Source organism: Panthera tigris, chromosome A2 (assembly GCF_018350195.1).
Source record: "Panthera tigris isolate Pti1 chromosome A2, P.tigris_Pti1_mat1.1, whole genome shotgun sequence".
NCBI classification, from domain to species: domain Eukaryota; kingdom Metazoa; phylum Chordata; class Mammalia; order Carnivora; family Felidae; genus Panthera; species Panthera tigris.
In genome coordinates, this window is record NC_056661.1 from 57,737,890 (window position 1) to 57,765,311 (window position 27,422).

Sequence of the window (27,422 nt, forward strand, 5' to 3'; positions counted from 1 at the left end):
TAACTAGGGAGAAAGGGGTCTGGGTATTTCCTTCTGATTTCTTGCCAGCTCAATTACTTTGTACATTTTCCATCAAGGATTTGTCTTGCTGTTAGAAAAGGCGTTGGGACGATACACCATAAGACAGCTGGTCGCCTGCTGCTCCCCTTCTCTTGTACGAAACAGGGAAAGCCCTGCTTGTTTATGTTATTCGGGGAAAGGAATTATTGGTGGTAACCATTTGGCCTAGTGACGAGTGAGCGTCTCCTGTTCCATGGATGTTTTACCTGTCTCCCAGGCCTCTTGTCTCCCAGGGTACACGGTGTGATGTAGATTATAGCTCTCTTTGTGTCTCAGTAATCACCCAACCCTAGCACAGCTATAGCATTTCTCCTGTTTTTCAACAAGGTGTATATAATCCAGGTAGCTGCACGTTAAAAACACAGAGATGTGGACTTTTAAAGACCCGGTTTAAAATCATAGCTTCAGGGCAGCTGTACAAACTGCCTATCGTAATGGGCTGTTAATAGTTCCTACCAGTTCTGGCAATATCTTTCTTAAAGATATCCTCCAGAAGAGAGCGTGTGTCTCTGCATATGTGTCAGATGGAGACAGAGGAGAAGAGAGGGAAGGAGGGAGGGAGGAAGGGGGTGAGGAGAGAGAGAGGAGAGAGAGTTGTCAAGCATCGTCATTAATTCTCCATTCTGACTTACTCTCCACTCTGACTTATTTGGCTGTACAGTTGCGTGTTCTTGGTTTAACTTCTGAGAACTGTGTGGTATGTGGGGCATTATTTGATCGATATACAAAAAGAGGACAAAGAATTGAAAGTAGGCATTTTTATTGTCCAAGTCCTAGACTTTGGGGGCTTTCCTCGGTTGAGTGGGGAGGCTGTCCTAGTTGGAGGTCAACGAAATAAAGAGGACCTTTGGTCTCCAAAGGGGGCGGCGCAGGGCGGTGGGTGAGTAGGTTGGGAATGGCCAACCGGCTGCCCTTCCTTGGCCGTGAGTGGTTTTCACAGTCTCCACGCTGACGTCGCCTTGTGGGGAGGTCTCTAGGTTCCATTGCTTTTGCTCCACTTAGATGTGGCAAGCCCCCAGTAGCTTAAACTGAGCTGTCTCTGGGAAATCAGTGTCTGCACTGTGGTGGCCGCCGATGGCAATAAGAAGGCGGGGTGGGTGGTTGAGGCAGTTGGGCCCTGGGATTTGGAAGAGAACTGTGATGGGAAGGCCACCGGCCTACCTACTCTGCCTCTACCCCCTGGAGATGATTCAGGTCAATAAATACCCTTTTGGAGTTGGGGCCAATGTCAGAGGTAATGTTTAGGTGATTTCACAACCAGCCCTGACCCATCAGAAAGTCCTGGAGGCCTCCTGCAACAGAAGTTAACCCTGTGCCTGCATCTCTGTATATCAAATAGGGTGAGGGGTTCCTGGAGGAGGAATCATGGCAGCCGGAGTGGTGGGGAGCAGGGGGGTGGCCTCAGGGCAGAGGTTTATGCCAACTGGAATGGAAGCGTGTCCATGTCTGAATAACTGAGACCAGCTGCTTGGGCAGATACCAGCCACTGTGTGGGCCTGCCTTCTTGCATGCTCTGGAATGTCTCTGCTGTTGAGTTTCAACACCATTGCCTGTTGCTTTTAGGAAGGGAGAGGGGACCTCAGGTCACCCCTGACTCCAGTCCGTCCCTTCCAGGGAGTGTCCTAAAGTCCCATTCCCAGTTCAGCTCCAGGCCTTCTCTACTCCACCGTCTGTGGGGAAAACCCAGACAACTATCACCTTTCCCTCTGTTTTTCCACTCTGCTCCATTTAAAAAATAATCTCCCTCCCAGAGGACCTGGAGACCTCAGAAGCCACCCTGGGTGGCGTCTTTCAGAGCGGGGTCTATGTGCACCTCTATTAGCCGCACTGCTTTGGGTTGTTTTTTTGGTCAACAAGTTGCCTCCAGCTCCTTAGGCCTGCCTCAGAGCGCCTGAAACTTTCTGTCCCGAGACCAGCTCTGCAGGTGGCTCAGAGTGACACTGGGTCACAGGTGTCAGCCATAGCTGAGAAACCGGCCAAACCTGCTTATGGAATCAACTTATGTCCTTATACATGCCAGCCTCTCACGCTGGACCCTGAGAGAGAAGAAGGCATTTCTTGGGAGTGTCATTACGATGTGTGTGTCCAAACACAACACTGTTTTTAGTACAGCACGCCAAAGACTCCATCTTTAATTGTTTTGCACCCAAGATTTTTAAGCCTACATTTGGCAGTGTCAAGGCAAATTCGTGTTCAGCTAGTGGTGTTTACAGTGTAACAAATGTTAGACTTAAGGTATAGCAGAATTATCTTATGTTCATTGAGTATCTCCTATTAATTGAGTATCAGATATGTTCTGGGGTCTGGATTAGGCTCTCTACCTACATGATCTCATCTTAACTTGACATCAGCCTGTGAGGCCAATGTTATCATTACCATTTCCTATTTTACACATGGGGGAACAGGCCCAGGATGACCCAGGTAGGGTAGCTGGATTCAGTTCAGATTCCTCTGGCTCCCAGGTCAGTTGCTCCTCTTAATGCACCACTGTGGAAGGCAGACTTTCACCTCTGTAAGTAACATCTTCCTGATAAATTCTGACATTTTCCATCAGGGTTGAAGACCACTTCACCCTACGGTAAAGAGTAATAGAATAATGAATTCTCCCTGATTGTTGGCTCACAATTACTGAAAGTGGGAAATCAGTGAAAGATATGTCTCCATTCTGAAACTAGAAATCTTGCGATGCCCTGGGGGAGTGGCTGCTTGATCCAGATTCAGTATCTTGGACTTTTAAAGTACTGGTCCTTCAGCAAATTTCCAGCAATCATGTCGACAGAAAGAGACTATAGCGCCTTTGAATTCAGTCCACCAGGTGGTCCTCCTTAGTCCAATAAAAGATGACTTTAAATTCACTTCTGAATGTTAGTTAGACATGCTCGGAACAGTGAAGGTGTTCCTGTCTCATGTGGCGAATGGCCGGCCAGCTGGGGAGAGGCTGGGTGGTCAGAAACCATACTCAGTCTGAGGACGTGAAGCCTTCCTTTGATTCTGTATGACAAGGAAGGCCGGGGAGCCCCCCTACAATTGTGTGGTTGTGCAGCCGAGGTCCCCACCAGACAGTTCATTCTAAACATGGGCCAGAGCATGTCGGTCTGGTGATCAGCAGGGCCACCATGAAGTGTGTGTGTGTGTGTGTGTGTGTGTGTGTGTGTGTGTGTGTAATATACCCCTCGGTGCCCTTCTTCTTTCTCTAAAGCTGCTACTTCCCTCCTGTGCACTTGGTCTCTGGGCCACCCCTCACCCTCAAAGGGCTTACAGGCTTTCCTTTCTGTAGCTGCTGTTGGGATAACAGCTGGGAGATTGAGGGAGCTGTTTCAAAGTGCGGCTGTCCCCGGTCCCTCTGCTTGCAGAGTCCTGATGCCAACACCCTGCCTGGAGAACCGCTGCAATTCACAAATGACTCATTTTTGAAAGTTTCATTTAGCATTTTGTTCCAAATTTCCCTACATTTTCGGAGACGTTCCAGAACATAAGCCCTGGAGTTCCTTCCACAGACCTTGCTGGCTCTGTGTTTTCTCCCTTTCTTGCCTCCGACTTCAGGTTCAGTAACCTGGCTTTTCCCTCCAGTAACCAGGCGGCCACACCCTCACATGGATGCCACTCCTCTCCCCTCCTGGTTCCAGCAGTCTGAGCTTTCTCCAAGGCAGTCTGCAGTTGGTGTGGTTTTTAGGACTTTCCTCTGGGTGACATGGGGGTCAGGGCTGGGAGTGGGAACCTCCCCAAGTTCTCAGTCTTGGCCATTGTCAGTGGATCTAGAAGCAATAAGCCAAAGTCCTAGCTCTGGCTGCTCCTTTCCTTATTCCTTATTCCCCAAAGTGGGGCTCAGCTGATACCCCCTACCTCTGCCCTGGGTCACACTGATCCCTGTGTCCTCGAAGCCTCGAAACCCTGTAGCTGCATTTTTGGGCAATGCCACCTTAGGACACTTCCTCCCAACTATGCAAATTTACCTGGAAAAGAGGTGATTCCCTGGAGCTGGGAATGTCCTCATGATGTCCTCCTCATGTCAGCCACCAGCCCTTTGGGTGTGGTACCAGTGGTTCCAGAAGCTAAGGGCTCCTCCTAGCCAACTGGATCCAGCCCATGGAGACGCAGCGTCTCTATCGTCTGGCTGGACATAATTTTGACCCCCTACTGTCTTCTGGAATTTTCTTCTCATAGGTCAGACTGGCTTTTTCTATGTTCCCCTCACCCTTTGGTTTCCTAATCAGGTTGGAAGTCACTTATTTAGTGCCTTCCTCCACGCCCCCTAGCCTATGGCATTGGTTCAGTGCTCTAAGCAACATTCCACGAGTTCTGCTTACATCTTTGGGTATTTCTGTACGTTCCCTGCTGACTCCTGCAGCCCTCATGACCTCTCTGAACTCCTGCCCCCTGGGTGACGAGGTGTTGCTGCATCACTTGCCTGTGGTTGCTACATCCTCAGAGTGAACCAAATCACATCCCTTCTTTGTCCCTAAGAGGAGCCATTTTGAACTCTATTCTGTTGGTCTTTGTGGGTGTGAGAACAGGCAGGCATCCCCCCGCCCAGCCCCTTGAACATTCCCCCTGGCTGTAAGGCTCTGGGTTAGCTCTTGGGCTCTTCCGAGCCTCTGTAGCAAGACAGGCTCTGAGGGTTTATCTCCCTGCTCTTTTTGTTCGGCCACAGTCTCGCTCCCATTCAACCAACCAGTGACGTCAACGGTTTTTGACATCCACATGTTCCAGGCATTGTGTTGGGCACCAGCGTGGGGAGAGACTGCTTTGTTTGATGAAGGGGTGGGGGTAGATGAACATGTGGATAATTATGATGCGATGTGGCAAGCCCATAGAGATAGGACCCCTGCTAAGCCATACAGAGCCTTTGTGCAAATTAAGAAGGGAGTCCATCCATGAAGACATAGCCCCTCAGGTGTGTGGCTTGGGAGGCAGAACATGGGCTAGGTTTCAGCTCCTACTTCCCTTTTTACCCATGCCCTCGAACAGCACTCCACATGCAGGAAGGGCATGCCAGGGGAGGGGGCTGGGGCAGGAATGCATGGGCTGCATGAGAATACCAGCAGTGGTATTACTGGGGCAGAAGGCACCAGGTGGACAGTGGCAGGAACCTAAATGAAGCTAGAGAGGTAGAATGAGGCCATTCCCTGGGGGGTGAGATGGATGGGGGGGTGTGGTGCTGCAGGTTGAGCTACAGGCTCAAACTTGAACCTTCGGGGCGGGGGGGGAGCCCAGTAGTTTTAAGCCAGCAAGTGCTGTAGGCAGACTTGTAACATGGACAAATGGTGGTTGGAGGTGTTTGCCACAATCCAGGGGACAGGTGAGGAGGGCTGAGATCCCGCAGAGTAGTGACAGCATGTGATAGCAGTGGAAAGACTAAAGTTGCCTGCTCCTGGTGATGATGGCAGGAGAGGTGGGGGAAGGATGGCTCCCAGGTGTCTCCCCAAGGGACAGGCACATAGGGTATATGGGGGTTTTCCTTCCCAGCAAACACCTTTATTACCTCTGCTCTCAAGATACCTGCTCTACTCTCTGACAGTGAGGACAGGTGGGGCCACCTACCCTGTGGGACACCTCATTGGAGCACCCCTGGAATAAATCAGTGGGATAAATGAAGGAGAGAGAGCATGGACAAGCCAACCAAATTACCAGTAAAATATTAATGACAGGGACAAGTTCATTTTCATGAAGGTGAGAGAGGAATCATGTCTTACACTGGCACTTTGCAATGAGGACTCGAAAATGAAGCACCTTTAATTTAATGTGTTGTTTTATGAAATTTACACCTAAGCTCCTGGAAAGCGGATATTACTCTGCATTTAGAGCAACAACACTATTTTTGATCAGATCGATCAACTTTTCAGTAGCAGTTCAATTTTTTTTTTTTTGCCTATTTAAAAAATTTCTAAAAGTTTTTTTCTCTTGTATGAAACTGTTGTTTCTCCTTCTGATGCTTCTGCCTTTGTTATAGCATAGGAAACTGCCTTATTTTTACATAGGGATCTTTTCTGGGTGCTTTTTTTTTTTTAAAGACTCTTTGGATAGCAAAGATCTTTTGATGACCAGGGGAAAGGCCGGCTGCTATTCTTGCAGTTGATTTTTCCAACAGCTTCGTCAAGGGATAATTTCTTCCAGTTGCTATAAGAATGTTCTGCAGATACAAATCTGGCTTTGTTGTGCAGTGGAGTCTAAGAAAAAAATAGCCAAATAAACTGCTTCCTGAATAGCCCCCATTGTCCACCATCGTCTATTTATTGGCACCTTCTAGGTTTAGATGTTAATCCCAGATGCACTTTGTTTTTGAGTGCAAACCCGACCATCAGTGATTGTGTAAATGGAGGAAATGGTCTTCTGTGGTGCAAATTTTTACAGCTGAGATTACAGGGCAACCCTTGTCCCATATTTGAGGGTCATCCGAGGTTCTTGTTGGTAGGACGTTCCTTTCCTTTCACACAGCCTTGTTCATAGCGGGTGGGGGTAGGGATGCTGACGGTGGTCACTGACGGACTGGGAGTGACATTGTTCTCTCTGTGTCAGAGACACACACAGCAGGGGGCTGTGTGTAGCTAGGAGGTCACAACAAGAGCTGTGAGCTGTGTCACTCCACTTGGAGCTGCCCCCCCCTTTCACGTTCATCACCAGCTCCCAACATGCCTCTCCTGCACCTGCTGACCATTCATTTCCTCTCTTGGCCGCCCAGCAAATCCTCCTGTGTGCAGTGGTGAGAAACCATGCCTCACCTTCCTCAAAAAGGTGTAAAGGAGCTGTTTCTCCTGGGCTCACAGCTCCATCAACATTCTGGAAGGAAAAGGAGGAGGGAGGGTGGGAGGGAGCAGGGAGGAGGGGAGAGGAGAAGGGGGAAGAACAGAAGGAAAGAAAGAAGGTTTGGAAAAATACATCTTCAGTTGATGTTAGGATTGAGGGGAATTAGACCTTCCTTTTCCTTGAACACGTTTCCCAAACCAGAAATATGGGGCAGGACTAATAGAGATCAGGATGGAAATGGGTCACTTTGTGAAATCACACCTGTGCTACCTGTAGGGCACTCATGCCTCTGTCCCCTTGCATTGTTCTCCCCAGAGAGCAAGTGTTAGTGGAATGGCCTGTCATCATGTCCCTGGTGCTTAGAATAGTGGCCTGCCTTCAGCAGGAGCTTAATAAATGTGTGTTAATGAGTGAATGAATTGCTCCCAGGGAAGAAAGGGGCATGAGCCAGTCACTGGCACAGTGTCTTTCTTCTGGTAGAGGAAGTCGGACTTGAGTATTAAGGTCCTTAGAGTTCTCCAGCTCTCCCTAACCCTGGGGACTTCCCCTGAGTAGGTGGCAGAGGGTTTTAGGGGGTTAGAGTCTGTGGGCCTTTTGACATCATGGCTACGTTAAGTATATGCACTTTTCTGGAAAGGAAGACGTATCACAGACTCCATCAGACTCTCGAAATGGGGGTGGTCCCTGCCCCCAGGGCTCAGTGCCAGCCTTATCATTTTGTCAATGGGAAGACTGAGGCTCAGAGAGTAAACATGAAGTCACCTAGGGGGCTGGCGTGGGCCCGGGGGCTAGCTCCTGACCACGCTCTCGCCTCTGTGCCACGCCATGTCTCAGGAGTTGTTGACCCCATACCTTCTCCTTCTGGGTTGAAACCACAAGGCAGCCCTTCACGGTGGGGATTTCAACAGATGGGAAGTTTGGGGCTGGGCTTGGAGAGGTCTTAACTGGCCACCTCCCTCCTCGCTGCCAGAAGCTGTTTGATGACATCTACACTTTGGGGGCTCTGTTTTCTGTGGTTAGAAGCATGTGGGCACTTAGGCAATGCCCCAGGACTCTGAGTAATGGACTTCAGAAAGGTGGCAAGAGACTCACTTAGAGGACCCACGAGATGGGGTGGCAGAAGGGGGATGAATTCTAAGAGGGGGAAAAGAACAGACAGCCTCTAGGAGAATAAGAGAAGCATGTGGGAGAGGAGGTATGGGGCCCCCGAATACAGAGGGGGGTGGGAGGGGGAAGGACAGAAGGAGAAAGAGCTTGAAGACAATTAGAAACCACCATCTTTGGTCTCAGGAAGCCTCTGGTTAGTCTCACCTTGTCAGGGCAGGCAGTTTCCCCAGGCCACTTGCAGACCACTGGATTAGAGACGAAAGACCCCTGGCTGGGAAATTGCTGCCTTTAGACATTTTGGTCAGTTGATCCCTGAAGGGACATATTTCAGGGAAGACTGGTCTGTCTGGGACACAAAGCATCCCAGTGTAGGGAGAACAGTGTAGGCCATGGAGCCAGACTCTGCGGGGAACAGACTGGGTCCACTCAGACAAGGCATGGGGCCATAGATTCGCTACTTGACCAGTCTCTGCATCTTTAAAATAGGGGACACCAGCACCTTTCCCTAGGGTGCTTGTACGGGTTACATAGATGCGTGGGAGTTCACATCTGGCACACTGTAAGTGACATGTGAGTGTGAGCTCTTACTGCTTAGTTTGATCTCTTTGGCTGCCTCTGCCATCAGTCTGGCAGGCTGTGAGAAAGGACTGTGTGTTGGGCTTGTTTGTTACCCACCATTGTCCCTTACTTCCCAGCACCCTCCTGGCAAGCATCAGCCACGTAAGCCCTAGAGTGAAAGCAATACTTATACATCCCACATTTACTGCTCTTCCCCATGACCCCAGGCTGCAGGCTTTCCCCCAGTCTTCAGCTTATTTACTGGCTTTTTTTCTTAGCAGTTCAAACTCAGTTCTGTTTTGGGGCACCTGGCTGGCTCGGTCAGTAGAGTGTGCAACTCTTAATCTCAGGGTCCTGAGTTGGAGCCCCACGTCGGGTATAGAAATTACTTTGAAAAAAACCCTCAGTTCCGTTTCAGTGAGATTTCAAACTCCCTAAATGACAGAAGTTAATAGAAATAGACACTGGATGGGGCACCTGGGTGGCGCAGTCGGTTTGGCATCCAGCTCTTGATTTTGGCTCAGGTCATGATCTCACAGTTTGTGGGTTCGAGCCCCGCGTCAGGCTCTGTGCTGACAGCTCAGAGCCTGGAGCCTGCTTCGGATTCTGTGTCTCCCTCTGTCTCTGCCCCTTCCCGCTTGTGCCCTGTCTCTCTCTGTCCCTCAAAAATTAAAAAAAATGTTAAAAAAAATAGACACTGGATGTTTAATCTACAAGGTAAACAAAACAAGAAAACCGTGAGAAAGCCGTTGGTGGTGAAATTCTTTTTGAGATAACACATAGTTAGGACAATGAAATGCTTTTATCTTGTGTAAAGCTTCCGTGAGTGACAGCATTTAGGTACAGTCTCACTGGCAGGGAGGCCAAACCTTCATGAGCAGGGCTGGAAGTCTGTGCCAGCAAACTTCCAGAGAAGCATCCGCTCCATTTTCGGTAGTCTGTGTCTTAAGACGTTCCAGTCTTTGGCACGTGTGTCTCCATTGGTCCTAAATGCGTCAGCACGGTGTGGAAACGTTTCTCATTGCAGGAGATGAGATTACTGGTACAAGTGCCGTCCTGCCATCTATCCAGAGTGGCCAGGGCTGTCGGGGGCGCCTTTGTAATCTATCGCCGTGTAACCCCATTTACTTAGCTCACAATTCTAATGGATTGGCGATTTGTGCTGGGCTCAGCCGGGCAGATGTTCTGCCTTGGCTGGCCTTCTTCATGCATCTGTGGTCAGCTGCGGCCTCTACGGGCACTGGTGGGCCAGCTAGGGGCTCCCTGGGCTCTGATGGCTTTACTCATGTGTCTGGTATCAGGACGCTATTGGCAGGAGGACCTCGGTTCTTCTGCATGTGGTCTGGCACCCTTTAGTGGGCTAGCTCAGATCTGTTCTTAGGGTGGCAATGTTTCAAGAGCAGCAAGAGAGCAAACCCCAATGTGCGGGTGCTTTTCAAGTTTCTGCTAGTGTCAGAGCTAGTGAGCCCAGAAGTGGTGTGTGAGGGCACATCCAAGGAGCGAGGATGGGGGCAGGGCCTATTTTGAGGCCACTTTTGAGATTCTACCACGTGGAGAAAAGCTCTTTGTCCTGAGTCAGAAATGCAGCCTTGAAGTTTTGTTTCTGCCTATGCCTCTGAGTAACTCTCAACAAGGTATCATCTCTTAGACTTTCGGGCAAGTTCCCGGAGACTTTTGCATTTTCTGTAACTCTAGGACACTTTGCATCTTGTGATGGTGAATAACCCCTGAGCTTTTCCAGGGCAGAAGTCATGTTTACTCTTATTCTTCCTTCTCCAGCGCTCCCCTCCTTGTAGAGTATCATGCCTGGCACAAAATAAGGGATCTAACTGTGTTTGTTGAATGAATAAATGAACTTCTCATATTTAGAGTCAGGTAATTGGGTTAGATGATTCTCCAGAGTCCATTCTGGCATGGTTTTCTAGGGAAAGGACAGACTGTTTCCACAGAGGATAGATCAGAGGGGCTTTTTTGTTCAGGAAATGGAGCAGCAAAATCCAGAAGTATCCCAGAAGGAGTCAGTAATAGCTAGAATAAGAATATTCCCTGTAGGTGATCCCTTGACATAACAGGGGGCTGTGTTTTCGCCAACTTAATGCAGAGGTAAAATTCTGTATATGAAAACACACGTACGAGTGGGGCCTGCAGGACGACAGAAGGGGTTTTCCACTTGAACACTGACATCAGCATAGACACCAGAATCTGGACGTGAGTGAGGTGTGCCTCCTCTTTTGACATGGGGAGATGATTCCGCAGTACTAACTGAGCTCCAAATGCAAACTCGGCACCATGCCAGACAGCAAGGGAGGGTCCATGATGCGGCATGGAGGCTCGGGCCTGTGGGAGGGCAGACCTCCAGTCCCACGAGTTCCTCCTGGACACCTTGGGTGTGCATTACCCCGTTCTAGTTTGGCAATATGGAAATGAAGGGGCTCTGTCTCTGCTTCCAAAGGCATCTGTGCATGTGTACTGAGGACACCATTCTGGGCACCGCGGGAGTTTGCTTGTGGGGGCCACCCTGTGTTGGGGCCTCAGAGAAAGGTTAGGTGACGCGAGCTGACTCTCAAAGGTGGAAAGGGGCATTCCGGGCAGTGGAGAGCACTTTCATACAGGCATGGAGGTATGTTCTGTAAATGACAGGAAGTCTTCAGAAACTGTAAAGTACGTGGCAGAAGATGATTTTGGAATGGTTTGTTTGGGGGCCAGGATTTGAATGGCTGTTGTATTCGCTTGCTAAGGCTGCCATAACAGAATACCACAGACCCGGTGGCTGAAACAACAGAAATGAAATTTCTCATGGCCCTGGAGATTTGAAGTCCAAGCTCAAGGTGCTGGCACAGTTGGTTTCTGGTGAGAGCTCTCTACCTGGCTTGTAGACAGCTGCCTTCGTGTGGTCTTTCCTCTATGTGTGTGCATTCCCGGTGTCTCTTTCTCTTCTTATGAGGACACCCGTACTATCGGATAAGGCCCAGTCCTTAGGGTGTCATTTAACCTGAATTACCTCCTTAAAGGCCTTATCTCTAAATACAGTTAGATTGGAGGTTAGGGCTTCAACATGTGAATTCTGGGGGGGTGGGGAGGGGACACAACTGTTTGTAACAGCTGTATTTGACATGCTTAAGGACTGGGATCTTATTGTGTAGGCTGTGTGGGAGCCATCATAGAGGCAGGGGTCCCGTGCGGTTGGTTATTGTTTACAGTCTAGAACATTCAAAGCAACTGGAAGATCTTCCATGGCTGAACTTGGATGAGGATCCTGGCTTTTCACATTTTTTGCTTCTCTGTGGTTTCATGGTGGATGCCCCAGCCTGTCTGAAGTTGCTGTGGATTTACCTTTTGCCTTGATGTGTTGTGTCTAAGACCATCTAGTCTCAGCAGGTCCCATTGGCCAGCTGGCTCAGACACAGGAGTGGTAACATGCCAGGGATAAACCGTGTCTTTACAGAGTCAGGGCACTGTTCAGACCCGGTGTTTACCCGCTCTGTAGCCATTCCTCCTTATGTCTCACTGATTGTTGTCCCCAGAGGTACAATTCATGATTGTTTCTATCAGATGTGACTACACCATTGCCTTCCTTGGGTCATTTGCAGCCAGGGCTGGCTATAGGCCTGGTCTTCTTATGACACTTGACTATGTCAACTTATGACACTAGAAAAAGAAGAGCAGGGATGCCTGGGTGGCTCAGTTGGTTAAGCGTCCGACTTCAGCTCAGGTCACGATCTCGCGGTCTGTGAGTTCGAGCCCCGCGTTGGGCTCTGGGCTGATGGCTCAGAGCCTGGAGCCTGCTTCCGATTCTGTGTCTCCCTCTCTCTCTGCCCTTCCCCCGTTCATGCTCTGTCTCTCTCTCTGTCTCAAAAATAAATAAACGTTAAAAAAAATTAAAAAAAAAAAAGAAGAGCAAATTAAACCTAATGCAAGCAGAAGGAAGGAAATAAGATCACAGCAGAAATGAATGAACAGAGAATGGAGAAACAATATGTAAAATAAATGAATCCAGAATCTGGGTGTTTGAAAAGATCAACAAAATGGACAGATCTTTAGCTAGATTGATCTAGAAAAAGCAGAAGACTCCTATTACTAGTATTGGAAATGAAGGAGGGAACGGTGTCACCAATCTTTCATGAATACAAAGGATTAGAAAAGAATACTATGAACAACTGTACGCTGATAAGTCAGATAACTTAGAGGAAGTAGACAAATTTCTAGAAAGGTGCAAACTACTGAAACTGACTTGAGAGAAATAGAAAGTCTGAATTGACTTACAATAAGTAAAGAGCCTGAATTAGTAGGCAGAAAACTAGCCACCAAGAAAAGCCAAGGCCCAGATAGCTTCACTGTTGAAATCTACCAAACATGTAAAGAATGAATATCACTTCTTCACACAACTTTCTAAAAGAAGACAGAACGCTCCCTAACTCATTCTAAGTGGCTGCTGTTACCTGGATACCAAAAGCAAACAAAGACGTACAGGAAAAGAAAAGTACAGAATATTTCCTATGAATATTAATGCAAAAACCCTCAATAAAATACTAGCAAACTGAATCCAACACGATTATAACAGATTTATACACCTTTACCAAGTGAGGCTTGTCTCAGGAAGGCAAGGGTGGTTTGATATCTAAAAATTAATTACTGCAACACACCATATTGGTAGAATAAAGAAAGAAATCATTTCAAAATATGTAAAAAAGTATTTGAGAAAATCTAGCCTACTTTCATGATAAAAATGTGCAAGAAACTAGAAGGGACCTTCTTTAACCTGGTGAAGGGCAATGACCAAAAACTAAAGCCAGCATCACACTTAATGATGAAAGACTGTATGCTTTTTCCCTAAGGTCAGGAACCAAACCAGAGATATCCATCTCCCCGCTGCGATTCAACACTGTATTTGGAGGATCTAGTCAGGGCAGTCAGGCAAGAAGAGGAAATAAAAGACATCCAGATTGGAAAGGAAGAAGTCAAACTATATTTGTAGATGACATGACCTTGTCTGTGGAAAATCCTAAGGAATCCGCTAAAAATCTATTATAACAAATTAACGACCGCAACAAGATTGCGAGATACAACATGAATATATACAAATCAATTGCATTTCCACATACTTGCATTGAACAACCTGAAAATGAAATTAAAACAATTCCATTTACGAGAGTATCAAAGAGAATAGAAATACCTAAGACTAAATTGAACAAAAGAAGCGCAAAACTTATACTCTGGAAACTGCATCACATTCTGAGGGAAATTAAAGAAAATCCAAATGAGTGGCAGACATCTCATATCAATGGACTGGAGAACAATATCATTAAGATGGCAGTACTCCCCAGATTGATCTACAGATTTAAGGCAACCCTCATCAGAATCCTGGATGGCTTCTTTCTAGAAATTGACAAGCTGTTCCTGAAATTCATGTGGAAACTCAGGGGGCCCAGAAAAACCAAATCAATCTTGTAAAAGAAGAACCAAGTTGAAGGACTCCTATTTTCTGATTTCAGAACCTACTACAAAATAACAATAATCAAGGCAATGTGCTACTGGCATAAGGAATTGGGAGTCCAGAAAAAAAAGACATGTCTATGATCAATTAATTTTTGATAAGAATGCCACAATACTTTAATAGGAAAATAATAGTCTTCTCAGCAAATGGTGCTGGGGCAGTTGGATTTCAACATACAAAAGAATGAAGTTGGACTTCTCCTTATACCACATACAAAAATCAACTAATATCCTAAATGTAAGAACTCAAACTATCAAAATCTTAGAGGAAAATATACGAGTAAATTTCCATGACCTTGGATTTCACAGTGGTTTCTTAAGACACCAAAAGCATAAGTAACAAAAGAAAAAAATTGATAAATTGGACTTCATCAGAATTAAAAACCATTGTGCTTCAAAGTACACAATTAAAAAAGTAGAAAGAGGGGCTCCTGGGTGGCTCAGTCGGTTAAGCGCCCGACTTCAGCTCAGGTCATGACCTCACGGTTCATGAGTTCAAGCCCCACATCAGGCTCTGCTGACAGCTCGCAGCCTGGAGCCTGCTTCAGATTCTGTGTCTCCCTGTCTCTCTGCCCCTCCCCTGCTCACACTCTGTCTCTCTCTTTCTCTCTCTCTCTAAAAAATAAGTAAACATTAAAAAAAAAAGAAAGAAAGCAGAAAGCCAATTCACAGAATAGAAGAAAATATTTACAGATCATCTATCTTATCAGGAAATTGTATCTAGAATATAAAAAGAACACTTACAACTCAATGATAAAAAAGCAAATAACCAATTTTAAAAAGTGGGCAGAAGACCAGAGAATATTTCTCCAAAGAAGACATACAAATGGCCAGTGGGCACATGAAAAGATGCTGAACATTAGTTGTCATCAGGGAAATGTGACTCAAAACCACAAGGAGATACCACTTCTCACCCACTAGGATGGCTAGAGTCAAAAAGGCAGACAACAACTCTAGGTGAGGATGTGGAAAAATCGGGATCCTCATGCGCTGCTGGAGAGAATTTAAAATGGTGCAGCCACTTTGGAAAAGCAGTGTGACCGTTCCTCAAAAGGCCAAATGCAGTTACCGTAAGACTTAGCCATTCCATTCCTAGGTATGTACAAAGGCGACTGAAAACCATGTTCATATGTCTACATGAACTCTTGTACATGAACGCTCACAGCAACGTTATTGATAACAGTCAAAATGTAGGGACGATCCAGGGCACCTGGGTGGCTCTGTTGGTTGAGTGTTCAACTGTTGATTTTGGTTCAGGTCACGATCTCACAGTTCGTGGGATCAAGCCCCACGTTGGGTTCCATGCTCAGTGTGGAGCCTACTTAAGATTCTCCTATCTCTCTCTCTCTCTCTCTCTCTCTCTCTCTCTCTCTCTCTCTCTCTCTGCCCCTTTGGCCCCCTCCCCCACTTGAGCTCTCTTTCTTTCTCTTTAAAATAAAAAAAAAAAGTAGGAACAATCCAAATATCCATCAAGTAATCAATGGTAAATAAAATGTGGTGCATCCAGACAGTGAAATACTATTTGGGCATAGAAAGAAAGGAATGAGATACTGATATATGCTGCCACCGCAATGAACCTGAAACAATTATGCTCTGAAGCCAGTCACAAAAGACCACATATTATCTTATTTCATAAAAGTATCCAGCATAGGCAAATCTGTTGAGGCAGAAAGTAGATTAGTGGTTGTCTAGGGCTGGAGTGGAGGCTGGGGGAGTAAGGGGTGATAATGAGTACAGGATTTCTTTTTGGGGCGATAACAATGTTCTAAAATTGGTTGTGGTGATGATTGCACTACTATGTGAATAGACTAAACACCACTGAATTGTATACTTTAAAAGAGTGAATTGCATGGTGTGTGAATTATACCTCAATAAATCTGTCACCAAAAGATGCAAATACCTAGGGATATGAATTAAGGAATCTTATGCAAACATTTTAAGTGACGTTTACCATTAAAAAATCCAATAGTACAGAATGTTCTTTAGGAGACAACGATACGTAGAAATAACAATGTAAGACTTTGATCTCAGCCATGTTAAAAATATGATCATGGAAAGAAGACTAGAAATACAAATAGTGGTCATTTCTAGGTTGTGGAATTGTGATGGGTAACTTTCATTATATTCTTCACACTTTTCTGATTTTCCCACATTTTCTAAAAGGAGCAGTTTGTGGAAAGGCTTTGGAGGGCTTCCTACCTGAGCCAGGTCTGGGAGGGTGATAGATTTGAACAAAGAGGAAAGTGTGTTCCAGGCAGGACTGGATAGCCTCAGAGGACATAGCGGGGATGGAGAAAATGGCTTGAACACTGAGGGATGAGGCTGGAAAGGCAGGTGCGTGTCCGGCTGGCAAGGGCTCGTGAGCCTCGTTTGGACTTTAACTTGCAGGCAGTGGGGAGGCTCCAAGACTCCCCTGTTGGGAGTTGGTGGGCGTTAATACAGGGAGAAGAGCAGAGACCCTGCTGCTGAGATCGCCAGCAGATGCAGCAGCAGGAAGCATGTAAAAGAGAGAACAAAAAATAGTACATAGCTCCGAGGGAGTGCTGATAGGGAGCACCATCACAGGAGGAAGAGCGGGCCATTGGCATCAGCCCCTGTGGATAAGAAGCTGGCCTGCGAGTCCCTTCTCCCTCACCTTGGTAGTATCTGCCACAAAGCATGGAGATTTCTGAAAGATGATTCCACCATAGCATTCCTTCTTACAGCTTTTCTCAAAATGACTCAGGGACTCCCTGAGAGAGAAGGGTGTGCCCAGCTTCTGTGCCCCAGAAGGGAGAGCCTGGATCTTCTGCAGCATCCGTGAGGGAAGAGACAAATGTGTAGCTATAACCATCCATCTGTGCAGCCATCCACCTGTCCCTTCCTTCATCCACCCATCTATATGTCTTCATCAATCATCTGTCATCGATCCATCCATCCATCGGTTTCATTCAACAAACATTTACCGAGCACCAACTCTGTGCCAGGCCTTTTGCTGGGCCTTGAGAGACAGAGAAATCATTGAGACCCAATGGTCCCTGCCTTTGGAGGACCTCCAGTACAGAGAGAAAGGCAGGAAGGCAAGCCGCTTGTGCGTGTGCCAGGGTCCAGCGGAGCCTGGGTTCTAGGCCAGGTGCTTTGCTTGGAGAAGCTTGAGAGCTTCACCGAGCATCCTCCCCTTGCAGTCCCAGCTCATGTCCTGCCCAGATGTTGCATGCATTCAAAATTTCACACAGCACATCCAAGATGGCCACTGTCAGATTTCATCTCGACTGGCTCCAGCCAAGAGCTGGGGAAAGAGCCTGGCTGATCTCCATGGCTGAACCTGAAAGGGCTGCAGTGAAGCCAGACTTCCTTGAATACACATCTTTAAGCCTGTATCATCTTTGGAAAGGGAAAGGAAACAGATCCTCAGAAAGGCCCAAGCCTGAGGCTGACACCTTGCTGGATAACCCTTTGCCTGTATCTGCCCGACTCTCACATCGCCATAGGTTAGAATCTTTCTTGCTATTTTATTGATGGAGAAACGATCTCTGAGTCTCAGAGAGCCACATGTTCATAAATGGCAGAGCCAGGGTCTGAACCCATATCTGTTTGCTTTAAAAGGCACTGTTCTTGCCCCAACACACACATTTGCCTTGTGGAACACTTAAGAGAGCCTTTTATATAGCCCCGGTAGTGTGATAGGTGCTATTCAGTGCTCACAATGACCAGTGGAGGTAGAGATGATGGCCCCATTTTACAGATGAGACTGAGGTTCAGAAGGGCACAGTGGCTTGGATAGAGACCCACAGCAGAAAGACAGGCCTGTGGTAGGAGCCCATGGTCCGTGGTCTGTCCAACTGCAGGTATCCAACTCCAGCGTCTCCGTGCCTCAGCTGCCAGTTAGGATCGTAGCAGAGGTCAGAGGCCTCGCGGTGCCCATAAAATTGTGGCTGTGTCCCTTAAATTCATCCCTGTGTGTTCGTCTCACCTCTCCTGCATTCTTAATAGATTCCTCATCGTTTATTGCCATCCGTTTGGCATCTCACCACCCAGAAGAACTTCGAGCCATCTGCACACTTGGAAAGTTCATGCTGTTCTCCTTCCAGGAAAAAAAAAAAAGAAAAGAAAAAAAAAAAAAAACGTTACATAAGATGGAGCCCGGCACGCTCATATAGGAAGGTCTGGGAGCCTCATCTCTGACTAAAGAAACTCTCTGCTCTCTCCACTGGCCATTCCCTGTTGCCTCCAGGTCCAAAGCCACATCACAGCTGTCTCTTTAAAGTTTTTTCCTTTCAAAGCCTTCAGGAAGACTCTAGATGTTATCCCCATACCCTCTCTCCAAGGTCTCCTTTGGGTTCTGTGAGGAGAGGTTTCTCCTGGAGAACTCTCGGGCCTTCCTCCTTGCTATCAGGGCTGGTCACTTTGTCGTTGGTCCTTCAGGTGGTGATTGGGGTCATCTCTGGGGGCCAAGGTTACCCGTGGACCCTCTCTGGGGTCACTGGCTGGCCTGACTGTGTTCCTTTCTCCCTCATGGAACAGGCTCTTTCTCTACTCGTTCATCTTTGGTCATTTAATTTTGCGGTCATACATAAAATTTGCTCTATTTTTATTTTTATTTTTATTTTTATTTTTGCAAACATGTTCATTAAAAGATGTTGAGAAATTAAGGGAAAGCAGAAAGCTAGGACACCTGACCACCACAGGACAGTCATGTTAATAGTGGACTCTGGTAGGTGGGAAAGCACCTAAGGATGATCTAGTTCCATCCCTTGGCTCTACAGTTGGGGAAACTGAGGCATGGAGGGTCTTTTATTCCTTCTCAGAGATGTAGCTGGCAGCAGCAGGGGTTGGGGAGTGTGAGCTGAGTGTGCCAAGGTCTTTGCTTCCGGGAAGCCAGAAGTGGGATGGCATGCGAGACAGCAGTCGAGGGATAGGTCACCAGTGGGGCAATGTGGGACAGGTGACAAGTGAGCAGACGGATCAACTGACTGCCGCTGGCTCGGGTGGCTCTGAGGCCAGGTGACATTTGAGCTGGGTCTGGGCTGGAACCCCTCTGACCAGTGACAGGGAGGGTCTGGAGCTCGTGCTGGCACTTGCCTCACCAGCGTGGGGCTTCTTCATCCTCCCAAGACCACCATGGAAGTGGGCCTCCTCCCCGGGTACCCTCACTCGGGTCATTTCTGCTCCACACCTCCCTCCCCCATCTCAATCGCAAGTGAGTCCTCAAATGCTTGCCAAGGGCTACAGCGAGCAGCTGGGCAGGGACCGAGGGGCCTGGAGACCCCCCTGACCGCCCCCCCCCCCGCCCCGGTCAGTTTTGCTGGCCCACTGCAGACAAAGAGCCCGCGTGTCCTTGTTAGACCGCGTTCCCCACACCTTGGTCGTTCACACACCTCCTGTGTGCTGTTCAGTGCAGTCCTTTGAATTGAATATTATTTTTCATGGTTGTCTTTGACTCTCTTTTTCACTTCAAATCTATTTTAAGAGGAAACGTTTTTCTAACTCAGGAAACAGAAAACCAGTATCATATGCCATCAATAGAAGCGGAGACCAGGGGAGAAAACGAAACCAAGGTGCTAAAACTACCTTGGACTTGCCGGAAAGCCCCAAGTCCAGCGGCTTCTCTCTCCGTCCTGGAGATTGGCTCACGTTCTTAGGTATTTAAGACAGATCGGCACCTCCCTGAGACCCTCCCTTCCATGCTCACAGACCGGAACTGGGTGACTAGGGTTAAGTAACATTCTCCTTGTGCGCTTTCATGTTATTTAAGGTTGTGTCACTGAACCTCCCTCCTCCCGAGCACCACCAGCGTGGGGATCTTGCAGGTCGAGAGCCTGTAATGTGGCAGTTTGGCGCCTGCAAGATTCATCACACCAACCAGTAAATGTTGACGTTCGTACCGTCCCTCCAGGAGATTAATAGTCTAGCTCTCCAACTTTTTTTTGCCCACACGTGTACACATGCCTGCAGTCAAGAGTCACCCTGTAATAAGTGAGCCTCCCTCCCCCCCCCCTTTTTTTTTTTTAGTGGCACATGCCAGTACAGCAAAACCAGCCCAGGCAGCATGAGTTCCCCTGCCTCGGCCATTGTGGTGGGTCTGGTCGGCATGTGGGAGGATGCGGGGAACAACAGAGGCCAGGGCCCTCCTCTCTGCACCTTCAGGTGGCCTGCATGTGGGCACCCCACCGTTGACAAGGGCAGACGCAGCCCCTTATCTGTGCAGTATGAAAGAGAAGACAGAGCTCAGAGTGTGTCACATCAACGTCTGGCCCTGCCTTTTCTGCAAGTGGGGGACAGCTGTGAAGCTCTTCATTAATGGACTGTCCTAAAAGTTACGCCGTGTGCCTTCCACAGACCATTAATGATTTCCCAGAAGGCCTGTTCCAAATATTGATCAGGACAGCGGCCTCTGAGGAGCCCTTTGGCATGAGGACCTATTCAGAGCTGGCCACAGCCTTGGCTGCCAGAAGAGGTCTCTGAAGAGACTTTGCATGTTAATGAAGGGTCTTAATCTCTTGGCCTTTCGCAGAACTGCTTTGCGATGAAAAATAAATCATTCCTGGAGGTTGTATCCCTCAAAAGGTAGGAAATTATCTGAGGGCAGGACATACCTGATGTTGCAGGAATAATCATTTCTCTGGAAGCTTCTAACTTAGTTCACGTAAGGCAGTTACCTGCCTCACTTCCTTGGAATCGACACGTTTTCTGCACCTCCAGGAGATTACGGGAAGAAGGGGACATGTAAGGGAGGCTGATTAAGCTTCATTAGGGAAGCCAGGATGTCACTTTCGCTCATTATCGCGTTCTGGGCACTAAGACTGCCAGCTGTGAAGTGCCTCAGTGGGCCCCCGTATTTGGTCATTTTTCTCGCTTTATTGGCAGCAGAAAGGCACTTACAGCACTGACGTCTTCTCGGACCAAACTCTTGCTGGCGCTCTGTGCGGCTGACACACAGCACCGCGTAAATCTACGACGGACAGCGCGGTGGCTCGTTTCCGTGTGTTGTGGCACGATCGCAACAGGTTCACTTAGCATCCGCCACCTCATCCAGTAACAACAACAAAAGCAAAAGAGGAAAAGTTATTTTCCTTGTGATAAGTGCCCTGAGGATCTTATCACCTTTCCGAAATGTCACACAGCGGCGTTATCTCTAGCCGCCACACCATACATGACATCGCTGGGATTATTTATCTTATAACTGCAAGTTTGTATCTTTTGACCCCCTTCTGCAAGTCCCTCTCCCCCCTGCCCCCCGCCCCCCGGCAGCCACAAATCTGATCTCTTTCTCTATGAGCTTGTCTGTTTTTCTTTTTCTCCTTTAGATTCCACACACAAGTGAGATGAGATGATAGCACAGTGCCCCGAAAGTCTGTCCATATTGTCACAAATGGCAGAGATTCCTTCTTTTTATGGCTGAGTAATATTCTACTGTGGATGTGGATGTGCACACCCCCTTTTCCTTATCCACCCACCCATCTATGGACACTTGGGTTGTTTCCATGTCTTATGACCCTCCAGCTTGGATGACTCGCCTGTGGACTGGTAAGGGAGAGGGACCTAGACCTTTGTCTTGATCTAAGCCACTACATTTGGAGATCTCTTTCTTTTACATTGCTCAGCCTGTGCTCTAACAAACGCAGACCCATTAACAAGATTCACGTAACAGCATTATACATCGTGCTGCCATGAACATGGGCCGCAGGTGACTCTTCAACATAGTTGTCATTTCCTTTGGGCATATTTTCGGAAATGGAGTCACTGGTTCCTATGGTGTTTCTATTTTTAACCTGTTGAGGAAACTCCATACTGTGTTTCTTAGCAGCCGCGCAGTTTCCATTCCCATCAGCCGTGCGCAAGGTTCTGTTTTCTCGCCATCCTCGCCACCCGTCACCACTTGTCTTTTTGATACTAGCCATTCTGACTGGTGTGAGTTGATATCTCGTTGTGTTTTGATTTGCGTTTCCCTGATGATTGTGAGATTGAGCACCTTTTCGTGCACCTGTTGGACATTTCGTAATCTTGGGGGAAATGTCTCACCAAAGTCTTGAACCTAGCATCTCTAAATTAAAACAAAAAACATTTTTATTGCATACTTATTTTTGAGAGAGAGCGGGACAGAGTGTGAGTGGGGGAGGGGCAGAGAGAGAGGGAGACACAGAATCCGAAGCAGGCCCCAGACTCTGAGCAGTCAGCACAGAGCCCGATGTGAGGCCCGAACTCACGAACTGTGAGATCATGGCCTGATCCGAAGTTGGATGCTCAACTGACTGAGCCACCCAGGCACCCCTTGAACCTAGTGTCTCTAGTATGATTGGTACTGTAGGTGGCAATGCTGTGTTGTTGGGGGTGGGACAGAATACCCTGACCTCCAACCCTGACTGTTTTTCTCCACCGTGCTTAACACGGCCCAGAATGTATTTATTTGCCAAGTATTCTGGGTCTGGCACTAGCATGAAATCTCCATAAGGGTAGGGACTTCATTTAATTCAGATGTGTCCCTAGAGCCTCAACAAGTGCATGCCCAAAGTGCTCAACAATTCTGTTAATGAAGAAATGAAGGGCTGAGAGCTGCGTGGGCCTCAAGCTGATGCCAGGCAGTCCTTCTGTTCCTTCATGTTGCATTATGGGTGTAATCATAGCAGCCTTCCAGTCTCGTGGGGCTTCATCTTTTCTAGGAAAAGAAAACACACACACACACACACACACACACACACACGTATTTGAAAGAAAATAGGCGCTTTGGGAAATATCCCAGAACCTTGCAGGCATCTGAACTTTACTCTGCAGTTCTTAGAACCATGCTTTTTAGGGTGCTTGCATTAAAATGGATGTGAGGGCAGTAAAATCAGTTGTGGCAGGAAGATAACAGCTAACCACACAAGGGACCAACAGAAAAGCTATTTCCTCTGGCACAGGATGACTGACACAGGGTGGCCTGGCTGGAGCTCTACCGGTAGGAAAACATTTTGATGTGATGCCAACGACAACAGCCGGGGCTTTGTTGTGTGTCTTCAATGTCCGTTAATTCTCCCTGAGGGTCCTGTTGTTTTCTACCTCGCAGACGAGGAAACAGAGAATTCAGCAACTCACTCGAAGTCACAGAGTTAGGAAGGAACGGAGTCTGGATCTGAACCCAGGCCAGCTTGCTGCTGGGCATGTGAGGGACCTTGTTAGCGAGTCTGTATTTGAGTATAGGCTGAGCAATGTGAAAAAAAAAAAAGGTCTCCAAACTTAGATCAAGATGAAGGTCTATGTCCCTCTCCCTTACCAGTCCACAGGTGAGTCGTCTAAGCTGGAGGGTCAGTCGACTCCCCATGGTCATTCAGGGGCCCAGGTTCCTTCCACCTTGTTTTCTACCACCTCTGAGGGTGTGGCCCCACGGCCAAAGCTGGGTCATCACCATTTCTGTGTTCCAGGCTTGGGGAAGGAGACAGAGAGCGAGCATAAGACAAGCAAGGGGGTTTAAAGTGGGTGTCATGGAAATTGCCTTTGTCGCTTCCGCTTATGTTCCATGGGCACAGGTCAGTGATGTGGCCATAGAGCTACAAGGAAGCCTGGGGAATGTGGTCTCTACCTGGGCAGCTGTGTGTCCAGGTAAAATTCTATTGCTCTGGAAGGAAGGGAGGACGGAGTTGGGGGCAGTCAATTTGCAGCCTGCCATGAAGAACATATCCTGTTTCATCAACATTAATGCTGGTCTGTTGCAAGGAAAGTGCTGGCTCTGTTCATTATCATCAGGCATGCGTGTGGTCACCTACTCACTTAATAAATGTTCTTAAGGCTTTCTTCGGGGGGCAGCTCTGTGGTGAGCAGCGTGGGAGCCACCAAGAAGCCAGATTCACTGTTTCTACCCGTGGCATAGCTAGGAGAGGAGAGATCAGCCACCAAGCACAAGGGAGCAGAGTCGACTCACGATTTCATTCATCCATCCACTCTCATTTATTCACACGTGTATCTTTCCAAGCAAGGACTGAGGTGGCATAACTACAGTGCTGGGCAGTTGGCAAATGCTGTTCACACACACCACCTCTCTCATCTTCTTCCCTACCCCGAGAGAGGCAGGGCAAGTTCAGAGAAGTTACATGGCCCCCAAATCACATGGCTGGTGAGGAATGGAGCCAGAATTAGGAGCCAGACCTCTAGGGTAGTGGTGAAATGGGCAGAGCACAAGTTCAAGGTCAGGCACATACAAGTTCTAGTTCTGACTCCTCTGCTAGCGAACAGCTTCACTTCTTAGAGCCTCAGTCTCCTCATCTTTAAAATTGGTGCCATGGTTCCTTATGTCAAAGAGCTATGCGTAAGAATCTCCTGGCGGAATGGATTAGTCTTTGGTTAAATGGATGCTCCCTAGGTAGGCACGCCTTCCCTTCTGGCTTCTTCGGGGCACTTGGTCTCTGACAATTTGTCCTGCATGCTTCATGAGGTCCTGAGAATGCACTGGGAGAACACGGAGGCCACAGACCCCAGGAAGCTGGGCAGATGGCTCTGCCTGTCCCTCCCAGTCCTTGCTTCCTTGTGGGGGTTGGGTGCTCTTTCGTCCTGACCCTTGTTATCTGTGGTCCTGCTTCGGAACTGCTCCCGCCTCCTGTGGATCTGCCCCAGATGACTCCCAGGTGCTGCCCGTCTTGGCCACATGGTCCATGGCCTCAGCTCACTGTAGGGACCCTGACCACCTCACCCTCACCGGGGCCCCGGTGGCCGGAAGGCAGAGCCTGGTGGGACAGGAAACTTTGGCAGAGTGAAGCAGCTGGGGCGGGGTGGGGTCACGGGAGGGGCTGGCAAGGTGAGGGCTGAATGGAGGAGTCGGTTGTGGGAGCAGAGCAGTGATGACTTTTAGCTGCAAACACAATAGAAGGCTGGGGTTTGTGCCAGCACAGATTTGAGTGGGAGAGGCTGGGGGCAGGGTGTCAAGCTAGAGGCTGCTGCAACCATCCAGGTCTGGGGCAGTAAGGGTGGGGGTGGTAACAGAGGGAATGGAGAGAACAGAGAGGAGAGGGGGGCTCTCGGGAGGAGTCTGAGGGAGTTGGTCTTGGGACTCGGTGTCCGGGGGGCCAGCTGCTGGAGCCACAGGCATGGTCACAGAAGTGAGAAAGAGGCAGGAGTCCAAACTGGGCCCTCGGAACCAGAGGGGACCCAGGACTTGGAGCTCAGAGCTGGAGGGGGCGCCCACAGAGATGACCTGCTTGTATGTCATTCCAGGAATTCACCTTGGTAAGGAATCCAGACCTGTCTTTTTATCTAAATCCAAACTTTCTTTCATCCTATGTCCAAACTCCCCTGTACTAGAAGAATAAGTTTTTCTCTAAACCTGATGAAATCCATTGGCAAACATAACCTAAGTAGCCATTCTGTGCCAGGTGCTGTTTTGCACAATGTACACAAGGGAAATTTAGGAAGACTGTCATTGACTGGCAGAAACAATAAGGAAACAGGTTATTCCAGCCCAGGGTGGTCAGGGAGTGTGACACAGCTAAGCCCAGCGCTGTGGGAACCCAGCAAGATGTGTGACTAATTCCGGCTCAGGGAACTTGAAAGGATGCTGTTACCCAGAAGGGCCCATCTGAACTGGGTGTTGCAGAGTGAACAGGAGCTCACCGGCAGAGAGGAGGGAGAGGGTACTCCATAATGCATGTGGTCACAGTGGTGCAAGGCAGCTCAGCACAGAAGGCTCATGATGTGCCAGACGCGCTCACACCCATCAGTAATCAGCAAACAGGAATTAAAACCACAACAATATACCATTTCACACCCATTGAACTGGCAAATCTGAAGTCTGACATCACCAAGCAGTGGTGAGGAGGCGAGCAGAGAAATGTTCATACCTGTAAGGAAGAATGTAAACCGGTCCCACCTCTCTGGAAAACAGTTTGTCATCACCTGGTAGAACTGAACATCTTCATGCCTTATCCGGGGACTATTACTAGATAGACACGCTAGAGACACTCTTGCCCACGAGCGCCCAGAGACATGCAAGAATGGCAACGTGACTCGTAACATGCCCAAACTGGAAACAATCCAAATGCCCCTCCATAAGAGGCTGGATGAGCGCATTATAAAATATCCTTATGGTGGAATCCTGTACAGTAGTGAAAGATGACCCTGCAGCTACACATATCCGTGTGGGTGAGCTCCCAAGGCATACGGAATAAAAGAAACAATCAAGACCCAGAAAAAAATGTCAGGATGAGTCTGTTCACACACAAGTTCAACACAGGCCAAACTAAACAGACCACTGTTTCCCTCCATACAAAAGTGGTTAAACTGTGAAGAAAAGCAGGGGCGCCTGGGCAGCTGAGTGGGTTGAGCATCCGACTTCGGCTCAGGTCATGATCTCACGGTTTGTGGGTTTGAGCCCCGCGTCGGGCTCTGTGCTGACAGTTCAGAGCCTGGAGCCTGCTTCGGATTCTGTGTCTCCCTCTCTGTCTGCCCCTCCCCCACTTTCACTCTGTCTCTCTCTCCCTCAAAAATAAATAAACGTTAAAAGAATTTTTTTAACTGTGAAGAAAAGCAAAGCAGTGATTATCCCAGGAGTCAGGACAAGCAGTGACTTGTGGAGGGAGAAAAAGGTATACGTGTGCTTCCGTAATGCCAGTGATGTCCTGTACATGCATTGTCCATTTTTGTTATGATTATTAACCTGCATGTGTAGATTCGCAATGAGAAGTCACACAGCCTTGCTGACCTGGCAACACTGACCTTGGTGTAATGGGTATAGGGGCTGGGTTGAGGCTGGAGACCAGGGTTGGAGACACATGGAGAAGGCTCTCCGGGGCAATATAAACAATAGGATGTTGTGTTGTTTTTGATTTTACGTTGTTTTCCTCATCTGGAATATTTTAGAATATCAGTGATATTCAGAATATACAACACCTTGGGTGTCTAAATAAGGAGTTGCAGGTAGCCATAATGAAAGGATGTTCTGGGTCTCCATCTTTTTGCCCTGGATTTCTGCTTTCTGAGGCCTTCCAGCTCGGAAAATAGGCTGTGTGCAGAGGAAGTCTAGACTGTTCATCAAAACATCTCGAGGAAATGTTGTTTAGGAGAGATGGTGCTCTTGTCCGTCGGGGGACATTTTTCTTTGCCTATAAAAAGTAAGCTTGACTGTGGGCCTAGGAGGAGACTTGGCCTTGTTCTGCTCCCCCCCCCAGGGCTGCTCAGGACACCCACAGGAGTGAGAGGAGCCGGCAAAGGAGAGGTTGGCAGGGAACGAATGTCCCAGAGGCTGAGTGGAGAGCAGTCCTGGGACACATCCTCTGCAGAGAAGAAGGAGGACAGTGGGGATGGGGGGCGGTGTTGACATGGTCATGTAGCCCACAGCCCATGACGCACCAGTGACGGAGTGATGTCACATGCTTCTCTCTGCCAACCCTGACTGCAGACTCACCAGTTGCTCACGGGCTCCCATGAGGCTCTGCAGAGTGAGGAAGGCATTGCCTTCCAGAACCTCTGGGCTTAGCAGGCCGGATGAGGCAGGTATCTGGCTGGCCCAGGGAGGG

The 27,422-nt window shown here is 48.3% G+C and overlaps 1 protein-coding gene across 7 annotated transcripts in view; it reads left to right on the plus strand.

The window, feature by feature from the left end:
• Positions 1 to 27,422, plus strand: part of MGLL (monoglyceride lipase) — a 245,209-nt gene that overhangs the window by 130,356 nt on the left and 87,431 nt on the right. The gene's annotated exons all lie outside the window — the stretch shown is intronic.